The 14,112-nt window shown below is 43.5% G+C and overlaps 1 pseudogene across 1 annotated transcript in view; it reads right to left on the bottom strand.

The window, feature by feature from the left end:
• LOC143673989 (cadherin-15-like) overlaps window positions 1–13,113 on the bottom strand; it is a 28,475-nt pseudogene extending 15,362 nt beyond the window's left edge. The window contains exons 1-2 of the transcript XR_013170811.1: window positions 12,887–13,113; window positions 11,742–11,850 (exon numbers count right to left, since the gene is read on the bottom strand). The product of XR_013170811.1 is annotated as a cadherin-15-like (transcript). The remainder of the gene's footprint in view (window positions 1–11,741; window positions 11,851–12,886) is intronic.
• Window positions 13,114–14,112: the final 999 nt, after the last annotated feature.

Raw genomic sequence — 14,112 nt, 5'->3', positions numbered from 1 at the left:
GGGGCAGCTGACATACCCAGTCCAGAGACCAAGTCAGCTGAAGAGAGAGAGCCTGGTGCCCACAGCCCCATCGGGCCCACCAGTGGACTCTGTGGACGTGAACCCTGCTCACCCACAGCCCAGGGGTAGCCGCTCTTGGTGCACACCAGGACCAGGGACCTGGCTGGAATTGCATGGTCTCCAACCAGCTCACCTGCAGGTACTGGCCTGGGGGAGGAGGGGGAGGAGGCGGCGGCGGCCCAAGTGTGCGACCTGCTGGGACAAAGTGGAAAGTGCAGGCTGGCAAACTGCCTGCCCGCTCCAAACGGGTCCTTGTGGAGTTGCATCCCTGCCTCAGGTCCAGGCCTTGGTCTGAAGGGGAATTACTGATGAACAAGAACAAATACAAAACCTCAGATGAGTGAAGGAAATCGGCTTTCAAAGTAAACTCATCAAGGGAACAGATGGAAGTGAAGACAGTTCTTTAGTGAGTCTGTAAGTAATATTACCATATTGAAGGTGAACTGATTGAAATGGGTTGTACAGACCCACGTGTCCCACTGATTAACACTACAAATATAAACAAGTTCTTACAAGAACCACTTCAAAGGTATGATTTTCCCTAAAGTTTAACAGGGAAAACTGCTATTGCCTGCTATGGGCTGTATTCAACAGGAAACAGCAACAGCAGAGGGAAATAATGCGGGAGGGACAAGAGCTAAGGGGAGGTTTAGATTTTCTGTTTGGTGAGGGTGTGTTTATTGGTTATCTTTCTCTTGGAAATAATGATATTATCTAAAATTGACAATGTGATGGACTGTGGACTTTGAGCATTATACTGATGCCTAATGAGTGAAGGTGGCTGAGGGAGGCACTGACTGAGGAGGAGATTGGCAAACGATGGTGTGGTCATGTAATCAAATATTGTGCGACCACAGAACAGAACGATGAGACATGCAACAATGTGAATGAACCAGTGAGACAACTAATGAGGCAAAATAAGCCAGAAATGAAGGAACAATATTGCATGGTCTCATTGAGAAAATGTGTATTAAAAGCCTAGACTGTAAGCTCTTATAGCAGATACATTTAGCCTGGACTGGTAATTGTTATTTCTGGATTTTAAGGCTGTTTCGTGTATCTATAACCTGGAATTCAGAGATAAGAATGAAGCCGATTAAGATAATTAAGAACACAGGGGTAAGGAAGACATTGTCTATATTTTAGAACAGCACCTACTCTTTGAGACCAAAGGAAGAAAGGTTTATATTCTGTAGCACATAATCTAACTCAGCCTGTTTGGATAGCTCAATTGAACAATTGAAATACAGGAGGACCAGAATAAGAAAGAGGTCCTTTAATCCTAAAAAGTTTTATGTAATGTCTGATACATCCTAGAATACATTAAGCAGATAATCAAAAAGCATTGGCAAAGTCCCTTGAGGGATGGGAGAAAAAATATGGAACTATTAAATTTTACCTACAGGGAATCCCCTGATACTGTGTCAAACTTTAGGGACACCCAACTCAATAAGCCATGCCCTTTATCTTGAGGCTTGCTCTTGTGAAGCTTATTAGTTAGCAGAGAAGCTTAGCCTACCTATAGGTATGCCTAAGAGTTACTTCTGGAGGACATCTTTTTTTCTCAAATGTGGCCTCTTCTCTCTAAGCCCAACTCTGCAAGTGAAATCATTGCCCTCCCCCCTACATGGGACATGGCATCCAGGAGTGAAAGTCTCCCTGGCAGCGTGGGAGAGACTCCCAGGGATGAATCCAGATCTGGCACCGTGGGATCAACAATTCCATCCTGACCAGAAGGGAGAAAAAGTGTAACTAATAAACTATCAGTGGCTGAGAGAGTTCAAAGAGAATGGAGAGACAACTCTGGAGGTTGTTCTTATGCAAGTTTCAGTTAGACCTTGCTACCTATCATACCTGCTAAACCCCAACCAGGACCATTTCAGCCAATCCTAAAGAATACCTAGGACAATATATAAGATTTTACAAAGGTTCCATTCACTAGGGTAAATTTCCAAAAACCTATAACCTCCAGATGGGTCTTTGGGCCAAATAAGTCCTGAAACCCAGAGAGCCCAGCCTCTCCAGAACATCAGATAGTTCCATCTCCCTACCCCATATTAGTGACAGCCCCTTCCTACATGAAAAAGTTAGGATGGCCATAGCCCAAATACCCCTAAAAAGTGGAATACAAAGATCAAAGGTGATGGTGGTGTTAAACAGAGAAGGTAGGGTTTAACAAACAAATATGACTGCTGAATCATTAATTGATATTTCTTTTAGTCTCCAGTATCTTAGAGCAGATAGAAGTAAAAACAATTGGGTGTGTCACAGCTTCATGGAAACAATCAAACTGCTCCCACTCAGCAATATTGAATGAGGATCAAAGGGCATGGCTTTTCTGGGGTCCACCACAGATTCAGAACGACACAGGGAACAAAGAATTACATAAGGAAAGAAATAAGACAACAAAACCAGCAATTAATGACGAATAATCAGGAAGAGTAGAGGATGGATGAGCAGGAACAAAGAGCAGGGGAAGGAAAACGACTCACTTTATGATACTGTACCACCAAACTTGAAATAAGCACTGACCCTGCTGCTGAAATGGCTGCTGTGGGAGGAGATGGAGAAAGGGGCAGGCAGCTTAGCACACCAGCGTTCTCGAGCTGCCACAGTGAGGTGAGCTGAGCACTCTGTGTGTGTGGATCTCACAACAGCCCCTCAACTCTAAGTCCTGGTTTTACAAATGGTGAAACTCAGGTCTAATGGGGTGAAGTTTCATAGAAGGCCATGCAGCCAGTCAGTGGGGGGGCAAGGACTCTGAACCCAGGCAGATCCACCCTGGAACCCACACTATAAACCACCAGCCTCACTATGCACCAAAGAAAAACATATTAAGAGTCAATTTTCATACGCTAATGTCACTTTCAGCCTTAATTTAAGTCCTCTTAAAACTGGAGAATGAACATACAAGAAACATTTACAATCAATATTTTGCATGAGTATTTAATAAAATCAGATTGGTGTAAGACTAAAATGGTACTAAAAAAACTAGACCAAATATGATTTTTAGTAGCAAGTAAACATAAACCAAAAAGGTGGCAAAAGGAATGCCAATCAAAGAAATATTATTCTAGAACTCACTTTCCATGACAGCTGTGGTACCAAAAGCATATTAATTTTCACAATAAAGAGCTCCTCCCAGGCAGGGTAAGGGAACACTGGAGCCGTGTGCTGGTCCTAGGGCAGCTCTGCGCAGAGTCTTCACTGGGGAGATGCCACATTCTAGCGCCTAAGGTGACATGTGAGGGGCAGCCCATGGCGATGCCGAATATGAAACAGGAATGAGTAAATACCCCTATCTTCAAAACGCTCACTGAACAATGGCAGAGTGGGAAAAATAATTACAAAATATTGTGAAAATATACACAGTATATATAAATGCTATAAAATAATACGTATACAAATAATGCTACTAAGAGTACAACATAACCTGGCAGTGAATGAAAAGACAATGGCCAAAAGAGGTTTAACAAAAGGGATGTCCTATAATTGGAGTCATTAAAGACTGGAAACAGGAGACATTCTTTAAAAAACTCCTAAACTTCGGCAGATAGAGAGGGAGCAGGCGTGAGACAGCACAGACAGATGCAGAAGCCCTGCCTCTGCGGTGGGGGTCGGGGGGGGAGTGATGGAGAGGGAAGTGCAGAAGCAGGTGAGGGATAAATGGAAAAGGAGTTCAAGAATTGACAATTGTTTTTCTAAATGATAATAATATCCATAGGGATTCAGGGTCCTTTGAACCTTCAGACACTCTGAGGTAAATACAAACTGTTACAACCTGTTTGGAGGATAATTCAGAAAAACGTACTGAAAACCTTATAGATATATTCATAATCTATCAATTCCATTTGTGCACATTTGTCCAAAGGCCAAGCAGCAAGAATGGCAACCACAGTGGTGTCTGCAAGCGAAAAACTGAATATGAAACACATATGAAAGAACTGGTGAGACCTGGAAAATACCACTGCGGAAGAACATGCTTCCTTGGGAATACAATCTTAAAAAGCATTTAAAAAATTAAGATCACCAGCCTCAGAGACATTGCAAGAAACTAAGGAAAATCCCCTAGGAACAGGGTCAAAAATCTGCAACAAAATGCTAACAAATTACAGGGCATGGACAGATGGAAAGGATTAAGCCCATGGCTGAGGGGCTCGCCCCAGGGAAGCTGAGAGGTCACCACATGCTGCAGCCGTCCACGCCATGACTATTCCACCAGAGCAGTGAAATCTCAGGTCCACACAAAGTGACATAACGAGTGTTCACAGCAGCTTTAACTGCAACAGCCCCAAAGTAGAGACCACCCAAATGCCTGTCCCCCGATGAGTGGACAATATGGAAACCCATGCGGTGGAAAACCCCTCAGCTGCTTGGTGGGTCCTGGAAACATCACAGTAAATGAAGGAAACCAGGCACAAAAGGTCATCTAATGCGCACGATTCCCTGTACGAGAAATGCCCCAAACAAGCAAATCCACAGAGAGCACACAGACAGCATAACTGCCCTGGGGGGACGGACACCTGGGGATGGCTACGCTGCTCTGGGGCATGGATAGATGCTTGGGGATGGTTACTTGCCCTGAGGGGGGAACAGACACTTGGGGACAGCTATGCTGCCCTGGATGGGGGAAGAACGGGGACAGATGTTTTGGGACGGATACGCTGCCTTGAGGGGGGACAGACACTTGGGGACAGCTATGCTGCCCTGGGTGTGGACAGACTGTTGGGGATATCTACACTGCTTTGGGGGGGGACAGATGCTTGGGGTCAGCTACTAACCGGGACAAGGCTTCTTTTGAGAGGGACAAAAATATTCTGCAATCAGACTGTGGCAGTGGCTGCACAACTCTGAACATATTAAAAACCACTAACCTGTATATTTTAAAACAGTGAAGTTTTGGTATTCTAACCCAATAGGACTACACTTTATCCCAATATGACTACAGTTCAGCCTTTTGCAAGTAAACTCCTTATTTCCTTTTGTCATATTTTCAGACTGAAATTTTCACTTCACTCAAAATTTAAACACAGGAAGTGTTTAAAAGATGAAAAACAACAAAAAACATATAGGGTTATTTTAAGTTAATTTTGATTATATAAAGAAATATCTTCAAGAAAAAAATATAAATTAAAATCCTAAGAAAAACATACCATTCCTTTTCTAAATTTGATCACTTATGTTTCCATCTAATAATTTAAAATATACATTAATCCACAAATTATGTGGACGAAAATTATTCAGGAAATCCCAATTAAAAATATTATATATGGATTTAGAACTAGGGAAAAGAGGTTTTGATTCAAGATGGCAAGATGAACAAGTAACTCTGCCGCCACGTCCTTCCAAGATCCCACCGTAAAAAGAGAGGGGGCACACAGAGCAAGCAAAGATACACCATGTAACGGTTTATCAGAAGAGCAGACTTCTAACAAGGACACTGGAAGAAAGAGAAACAACAAAAGTGCGAAGAGAAAACAGCCGAGAAATAACATAAGGAAACAGACACCACGCGCCTTCGAAGAGCAGCGCCTTGGTGGGACCACTCAGCACCGCACACGAGGGCTCCTGTGCGCTGAGCACCTGAGCCGCACGTGAGAGCGCAGGGCCATCCTCCTGAAAGCCAACGTGAGAGGGTGGCAGAAGGCCCTGCTCTCAGCCCCTCCCTGGGGGCTGGCACGAGATCCTCGGAGGGTCCCTGGCAGCCCTGCTGCCCCAGGGATCTACACCCCCAGGCCAGTCGAGCACAGCAACAGCGCCTCACCGCACATCCTCCCTTCTGGCCAGGACGCTGCCCTGCGGGGCAGCAGTGACAGTAAAGAGGGCAGCTGTCCCCAGCGGGCTGCGGTTCCTAGACACCTGGCTATCTGCACCACTGCATGCCTGAAATATGACACACACACTGGCAACCTCTGCAGCTGTGGGAAATGCGATGCTATCAGATCGCAGTCTCAGTATGTACTAACTGAATTCTTTAAAAGTTTTTAAAGATTACGCATTTCCTCAGAGAATCTACTCGTCAATTCCTGTCAATGAGGATGAAGACAAAGAAAGTAATGATATTTTTCCAACCTCTAAAGAAGTGACAAACTCGGTTTTGGGAAGCTCGGAATATATATAAAATGAGAAGTGACTGAAAACCCTAATATCTTGCATAGGTTCTAAAAGTACAGTAATATGCTGCCAGGGTTGAAGAAGAAAATAAGGATGATATTTTCCAAAAGTCCAGTAATGAATGAAGCACATGCTCTCCCCACTGCCATGGCACTCGGCTAGAAGGGGCACCGCGATGCAGGCCTGGTGCCCCCAGTGCCAGCAGGTCCCAGGCTGCCAGTCATATGGGCCTCACTCCCCGGTGGGGCACAGGGCACAGCATCAGGCCCTCCCTGTGGCCACATCCTCGAGATGTGCAGTCTCAGGCTTGCTTACAAGGGACCCCTCCTTCTAAACACACTGCACCACCATGTTTCACACCCACCACCCACCCGTGAGAACCTGTGCTCTGCGTCAGGAGCGTCCATGGAGGTTTGGCAACAAAAAGGCAGACATTGGCCCTGCCAGGCTGGCTGAGCCACAACCTTCAGAGAAGAACTCCAGCTCATGTGCAGACACTGTGCGTGTGTTTTGTTTTCTCAGCTCCAGAAAAGATTCTAACACACAGTCACAGGTGAGAAATGCTGACAACACTGGAGGCCTACATATAATTAAGCATTATATATAAAAGATTCATAAAGTAATTTTCAGACTTCCTTTCTTCAAATCTATCATTTGTAAATTCTCTTGATATCTCCTCACAGGTCTTACATTCCAATCTGCAACTCCTCTCTGAACTAGCTTCTAACTGAATCAAAAGGTATAGCTCAAAATACTTTAACATCTTTACCAAAGTTTAATATCATGCAGGGCATTCCATTTTGTATATTACAACTTCTGAATACCTTTGCAATATGAAACCTTTGTCAGTAACAAAGTATATTGACAGAATTGAGAAACTATTATATAATTTCACCCACTCAACAAGTATCAATTTAAAACCTCTTCTTGAAGATCATGTATTTTTTGCCTGTAGAACAAAACTTAACCCCACAAACAACAGGCCTAAGAGTCACTCCCAAGAGAACCTCTTTTGTTGCTCAGATGTGGCCTCTCTTTCTCAGCCAACACAACACAACTCACTGCCCTTCCATTCTCTATGTGGAACATGACTTCCAGGAGCGTGGACCTTCCTGGCAACATGGGACAGAAATCCTAGAATGAGCTGGGACTCAGCATCAAGGGATTGAGAAAACCTTCTCTACCAAAGGGTGAAGAGAGAAATGAGACAAAATAAAGCATCAGTGGCTGAGAGATTCCAAACAGAGCTGAAAGGTTATCCTAGAGGTTATCTTATGCATTAAATAGATATCACCTTTTGAGTTAAGTATAACAGAGAGGCTGAAGTGAAGTGCCAGAAAATGTAAACCTATGTTCAAATAGCCATGTTTTTTGAAGATGGTTGTATAAAGATAAAGCTTTTGCAATTTGACTGTGTGACTGTGAAAACCGCGTGTCTGATGTTTCTTTTATCTACCTACCTTATGGACAGATGAGTAAAACATATGGATAAAAATAAATAAATAATGGGTGGAACAAATGTCAAAATAAATTTAGTAGATTGAAATGCTAGTGATCAATGAATGGGAGGGGTAAGGGGTATGGTATGTATGAATGTTTTTTTCTGTTTTCTTTTTGTTGCCAACAAATGTTCTAAGCAACGATCATGATGATGAATACACAACTATGTGATAAAAAATGAATGTTCATATTGTGTTGATTGGTTTTAATAACTAAAATTTTTTTTAATTAATAAAAAAGTCAGTCACACTTCACGGTTATAAGGGATTATACTTTGTTTTTGCTGCTGACGCACAGCCTTAACATTCCGCTAGCCTACTACCCTAGAGAAACTGTACTGCACACTATTCCCACAGCGGAACTTAACAAAATGCTAAGAATAACTGCAAAAAATTCTTAGGTCAGCATTTAAAACTTCCTTAACAAGAACTCTATTCTAACATTTACAATAAAAGTCCAATAGTGTTTTAAAAACTAGGTCAGTCAACTGCTTCTTTTAATGTGACTGAAGCAAGCTTCAAAATGAAAAAGAAACTGTGGCATGTATACCAATATATAATTAGAGTAGTAACTGGGATGAAATAAGTTAAATCTATTTTTTATCCCATCATCCATTCTCAGATGCCTAATGGTTAAGTTGTTTTCTCAAGTACAGCAAAGTGAATCTTAAAAGAAAATAAAGCATTATGAAAAATATAGTATGAAGGCTAAATAGATGGAAAAATGTGGTTCAACACTATTTTCCCTTGTCAAAAGACAAAAAGAAAACTCAAAGGAAAAGCCCTCAGCAGGAAGCACTGCTGCAGCCGAGGCCATGGCTGCAGAGCCCTGTGGGAGGCAGGGACACCCCTCCTGAGGACACAAAGCACACTTCCAAGAGGCCATGGGTGGGGTCACCGCGCACCAGGAGCCTCAGCTGGGAGCCAACCCACACAAGTTCCAGATGGTACTTATTTTGAAAGGAAAACAGGATCAAAAGCTATTTTTAAAAATCCCTAATTTTAAAAAGGATAAAAGAAAACACAAAGCATTATTTCACTATAACAAGCACACAATTTCGAGGAATATTTATGTATTTACAGAGAACATAGTGTATTAAGTAAACCTAAAGTTTTAAATAAAAAATAGCTATTTTCTATTTAAAACACACTGTATTCTCCCTCATTGAGGTGGCTATAAATTATAGTGGATTGACGCATTTTTGCATCATGGCACCAATAAATCCGATGCCATAAGCTCCCCACGTCACCACTCTCATCGTCTGCCTGTAAAACAACTTCCAAAAGGACTAATTTGGAGCCCAGAGAACAGAATCAAGAGGAAATTAGTCTTGTTCACTGAATAAAGTTATACCCATACCTGCTGATACTGAAAAACAATGCAAAGACGGGCAACTATATTTTTTTCCTAGAAGTTTAAAAGACAACACTTTCCATGAAGTTATGCTACGCCTATCTGCCCAGAAGGGGCATGTGATAATCTAATTCCAAAGCAGACACCGTGCACATGGATTCGGCATTAAAGAGCCTGATGAGTTGTTTTTACCCATATAATTCATTTTTCAACTGTTTCTGTTCCATAAGTGAAAATAAGGTTGTTGTGTTTTTACCAAAATGTTCACACATCTACAAAGCCACAATTTTAAAAATAAACTCACATCCACTTTTATCTTTAAAGCTATCTATTGCGTCAATGAAAATATTAAGGAAAATGTACAAATGCAAACTATTTCAAATAAAATTACAAAGTGTAGGTCTCCAACAAGCTGATTACTTCATTAATAGGCGTATCATCATGGAATAGACCCAAAGGTACCTAATCAAGCACTTTCATTAACGTACTTATTATAATTCACCAGAAAGAAAATGCTTTTTCACAGGATCAAAAAATACCCATGACGATAATGTGCCTTGGTACACAGGAGTTTGCACTTGTGGAGCCTCTGACTTGGATAATGCAGGCAACAGTCAGAAAGCAAAGGGGTCAGAAAGGTGAAGATGCAGCCAACTCAATGGGAGAAAATATTTGGAAACCGTGTATCAGGTAAAGGCTTGATATACTGTATATGTAAAGAAAACATTCAACTCAACAAGAAAAGAACAAACAATCCAATTATAAAATAGGCAAAGAAGCAGTTGACCGACTGTGTTTTTCAAATACTATTGGACATTTACTGCAAAATGATAGAATTCCAGTTAAGGAAGTTTCAAAGAAGACTGAGAGCAGTGGCACAGACAGATATTTGCACACTGATGTTCACAGCAGCATTATTCACAACTGCCAAAAGATAGTAACCACCCAAGCTTCCATCTACAGACCAGTGGATGAACAAAATGTGGTACATACACATGATGGAATATTATGCAGCATAAGACAAAATGAGGTCCTGAAGCATATGACAACTTAGATGAACCATGAAGGCACAATGCTGAAAGAAATAAGCCATGCACAAAAGGATAAATACCTTATTATTCCGCGATTATGACCCTGGTAAAGATAAACTCAGAGGCTTATAATATAGAATATAGGGGACCTAGAGATACACAGAAGCCAGAGATGGGTGAATGGTTAGCTAATGAGGCTGAACTTAAATGTAAGGAACAGACAGAACTGAAGGCAGTTCATTAGTGGGTCTGTAAGTAATACTGCTGTATTGAAGGTGAACATGATCCAAAGGGGTTGTATAGAGCCATGTATTCTAGTGATGACGCTATACATATAAATAAGTTCTTGCATGAACTACTCCAAAGGTATGAATCTTGTTCAAAGAATAAATAATATCAGAGTACAAGGGAAAAACAACTATTGCACACTGTGGTATATGTTTAACAGGAAGACATCACCAGTACCACAGCAATACCAGTGCTAAACAACTGGGAGGGAGGGAAAAGAGTTAAGGGGAGGTTTGGAAATTCTATTGGTAAGGATACATTTATCTGTTATTTTTCTCTTTACAGCAACGAACATTGTCAAAGCTTGAGAGTGCTGATGATTATACAACTAAGTGAGATAATGTGAGAGATGGATTGTTGACAGTGGACATTATACATGATGTCCAATGGAAGGAGCTGGCTGAAAGATACACTGAGAAGTAGAATGGTGAACTCTGGTATGTATTTGTGATGGAATACTGTGCTGTTACAGAATGGAATGAAGTCGTGAGGCAACCAACGAGGTGAATAAACCTTGGGGACATTATGTTGTATAAAATAAGCCAGAGAAAAACAAAGAATATTGTATGGTCTCTTTTAGAAAATATTCATAAGAAAATTTGGGTGTGGATTTTAAGGTCTTATAGTAGTCACATTTAGTCAGGAGCTACAAACGTTATACCTAGATTTTGAGATGCTGTGCTATATATGTAGAATCTAGCACCTCCCTGGAACTTTGGCTACCTGTGTGACACCTAAGACTCAGAGTTGGATTTCTGTAGCTCTGAAAGTCAGCATTACTACATGCAACAACTGCTAAAGAAACTGAAAAAGAGATCAGGTTTGAATTAGAGATAAGAACGAAGCCAACCAGGTCAGGAATAAGGTAGATCAGAATACACGAGTAAGGACAGCATTGTATTCAGAACTTTACCAACTATATGAGATCAAAGGAAGAGAAGTTTATTCTGTCCAAAACCTAAATTTTCTGCAACACACAATCTAACTCAACATGTACAGATAGCTCATTTAAACAACCCAAGCACACAGAGTCCAGATGGTAACGAGGTCTTGTGATTCTGTACAGCTTTATATAACGCCAGATATATTCCAGAGTATGCTGACCAGATAAGTAAAATGTATTGGTAAAGTCCCTCGAGGAACGGGAGATAAAAATATGGAACTATTAAGCTTTGCCATGAAGGAAACCCCTGATACTGTCTGAAACGTTAGGGAATATTAAGTCAATAGGCAAAGCTCTTGATCTTGAGGCTTGCTCTTGTGAAGCTCATGTATGTAGCAGCCATGCAAAGCCTACCTATAGGTATGCCGAAGAGTTACCTCCAGGGCATCTCTTTGGCTGCTCAGATGTGGCCCCTCTCTCTCTAAGCCCAACATAACAAGTAAAATCTTTACCTTTCCCTCTTTGTAGGACATGACATCCAGGGTGAAAGTCTTCCTGGGAACATGGGACATGACTCCCAGGGATGAGTCTAGCTCTGGCACATGGGATCAACAATGCCTTCTGGAACAAAAGGGGAAAAAGAAATGTAACAAGATAAGGTATCAGTGGCTAAGGGTGTTCAAGTACAGTCAAAAGGCTGCTCTGGAGGCTACTCTTACACAAGCTTCAGCTAGATACTGCTAATTACCATGGTCTACCAACCCCAACCAACACCATTCCTGTCAACCCTAAAGAACACCCACGGTTTTATCAGAGACTCTACACAAGCTTCACACACTAAGATTACTTCTAGAAACCTACAAACTCCAGATGGTTCCTAGGCCAGGTAAGCCCTGAAACGCAGAGGGACCAGCCTCTCCAAGAACATCAACTAGTTCCACCCCCCTATCTTATATTGCCGATACCCCTTTGCAACATGAAAAAGTTAGAAAGGGAAGAACCCAAATATCCCTAAAGATTGGGAGAAGGGTGAAAGGAGAAGGAGGTGTTACAACAGAGAATTTAGAATGTAACAAATGAGCATGACTGCTAAATCACTATATTGGTATTTCTATTATGTCGCTAGCGTCTTGGAGCAGCTAGAAAACCCAAAATTGTGGAATTGTAACCCATATCAAACTCTTGTTTGATAACTATTTCTTACAATCTGCTTCAAAATATATTGCTTTTTGTATAAATGTCATATTCACAGTAAAAAAAAATTATAAAAAATAAAAGGAAGGCAAAGGGGCTCACTATATGTGAGGCCAGCACCCCCTCCTCTCTAACAGGTGCTTGGAGCAACTCAGAAGACCCCGCCAGGCCCAAGCCCTCACAGAGAAATATCTAAAACCCCGCTCCCTGACTCCGCTCCGCCGCCCCACTCCCGCGCCCGGCATCCCACTCCCTGCACCCACTGCCCGGCTCCCCCGCCCGGCGCCCCGCTCCCCTGTCCAACCACCCCACTCCCAGGCCGAGCCTCACCACCCGCGCCGCGCTACTTCCCCTGCCCCGCACCCCGACACCGCCCAGCACGAAGCCCTGCCGTGTGCTCCGCCACCCGCGCCCGCTACCTCCCTCCCCGCGCTACGCCACCCGCGCGCCTGCCCCGGCTCACCTTGCAGAGCTGAAGTGCTCGGCCTGCAGCATCTCGGCAATCTCCGGCTCGCGGCTGCCGGGTGGTGCGGGCTGCGGCGGCTGCGCGGCCGAGACGATCCGGCAGTCAGACCGTTCAGCCCTTTCCTGCTGTTGAATTTCCTCACGGTCTCGGCGAAGCCCCTCCCGAGGGTTCCAGCAGCGCCAGGGCGCGCACGAGGGACCCGCAAGGGAAACGCAGCGACGACGGCCCTGCGCCCGGCTCCCCGCTCACCTGGCCACGGCCGGGTTCCGTGCCGCCCCCGCCGCTTCCGCTCCGGCTCCCCGTCCGCCTTCAGCTTCGGTTGCGGCCGCCCGGCCCCACGCAAGCGCCCGGGGCCACGGGCCAGGCCGCCCCGCCGCTGACTGAACCGCCGCGGCTCCCTGAGGGTCAACTACCGGCGCCAACGCCCGCCGAGCCGCGATAAACGCCGACTACCGCGATCCGCACACTGCGCCACTGGGCTGCAGCCGGGCCTCAGCGGAGCAGGCGGGCAGAGTGCGCAGGCGCGGCGCGAACCCCCAGACCTCCGGACATTGCCGGAGATCGCCGAAGATGGCTTAATAATAACTGATTGGATCCTTGCAATCACCTACAAGTTTGTTTCAATTTATGTCCCAATATTGTACTCGAAGAAACTGAGGCACAGAGAGATGATGTAACTTGTGTAATGTCACCTAGGTAGTAAGTGCCAAATTTGAACCTAATTTGTTTCCCTAAGTCTGTACTCATTTCTATAAGCTCTACTGTCTTTACAGCCACAGTAAGAAAAGTAGAAAAATGTATTGGAGCATAATTTGTGGAGTGAACATGCTTCTAAAGAAACTATGTCCAAGGTAGGCCACAGTGGTTCAGAAGGCAGAGTTCTTGCCTGCCGTGCCAGAGACCTGGGTTCAATTCCCAGTGCCCTGACCAAGGAAAAAAGAAAAGAAAAGAAACTATATCCAAAAATGACCAATAAATGTTATATTTATTTATGTCATTAAAGACCATTTTTAGAAATATAATGATTCAGCAATCATACTCATTTGTTAAATCCTATCTTCTCTGTTATAACTGCTCCTTCTCCTTTGATCTTTCTCCCAATCTTTAGGGGTATTTGGATTATGCCCATTCTAACCTTTTCATGTCTGAAAGGGCTGCTGATTATATGGGATGGGGGACGGAACTAGTTGATGTTCTGGAGAAGCTGGCCCCTCTGGGATTCA

The sequence above is a fragment of the Tamandua tetradactyla genome, chromosome 2 (genome assembly GCF_023851605.1).
Source record: "Tamandua tetradactyla isolate mTamTet1 chromosome 2, mTamTet1.pri, whole genome shotgun sequence".
NCBI lineage: Eukaryota > Metazoa > Chordata > Mammalia > Pilosa > Myrmecophagidae > Tamandua > Tamandua tetradactyla.
The sequence above is the reverse complement of the archived record's forward strand: the minus strand, read 5'-3'. Positions and strand labels throughout refer to the sequence as shown.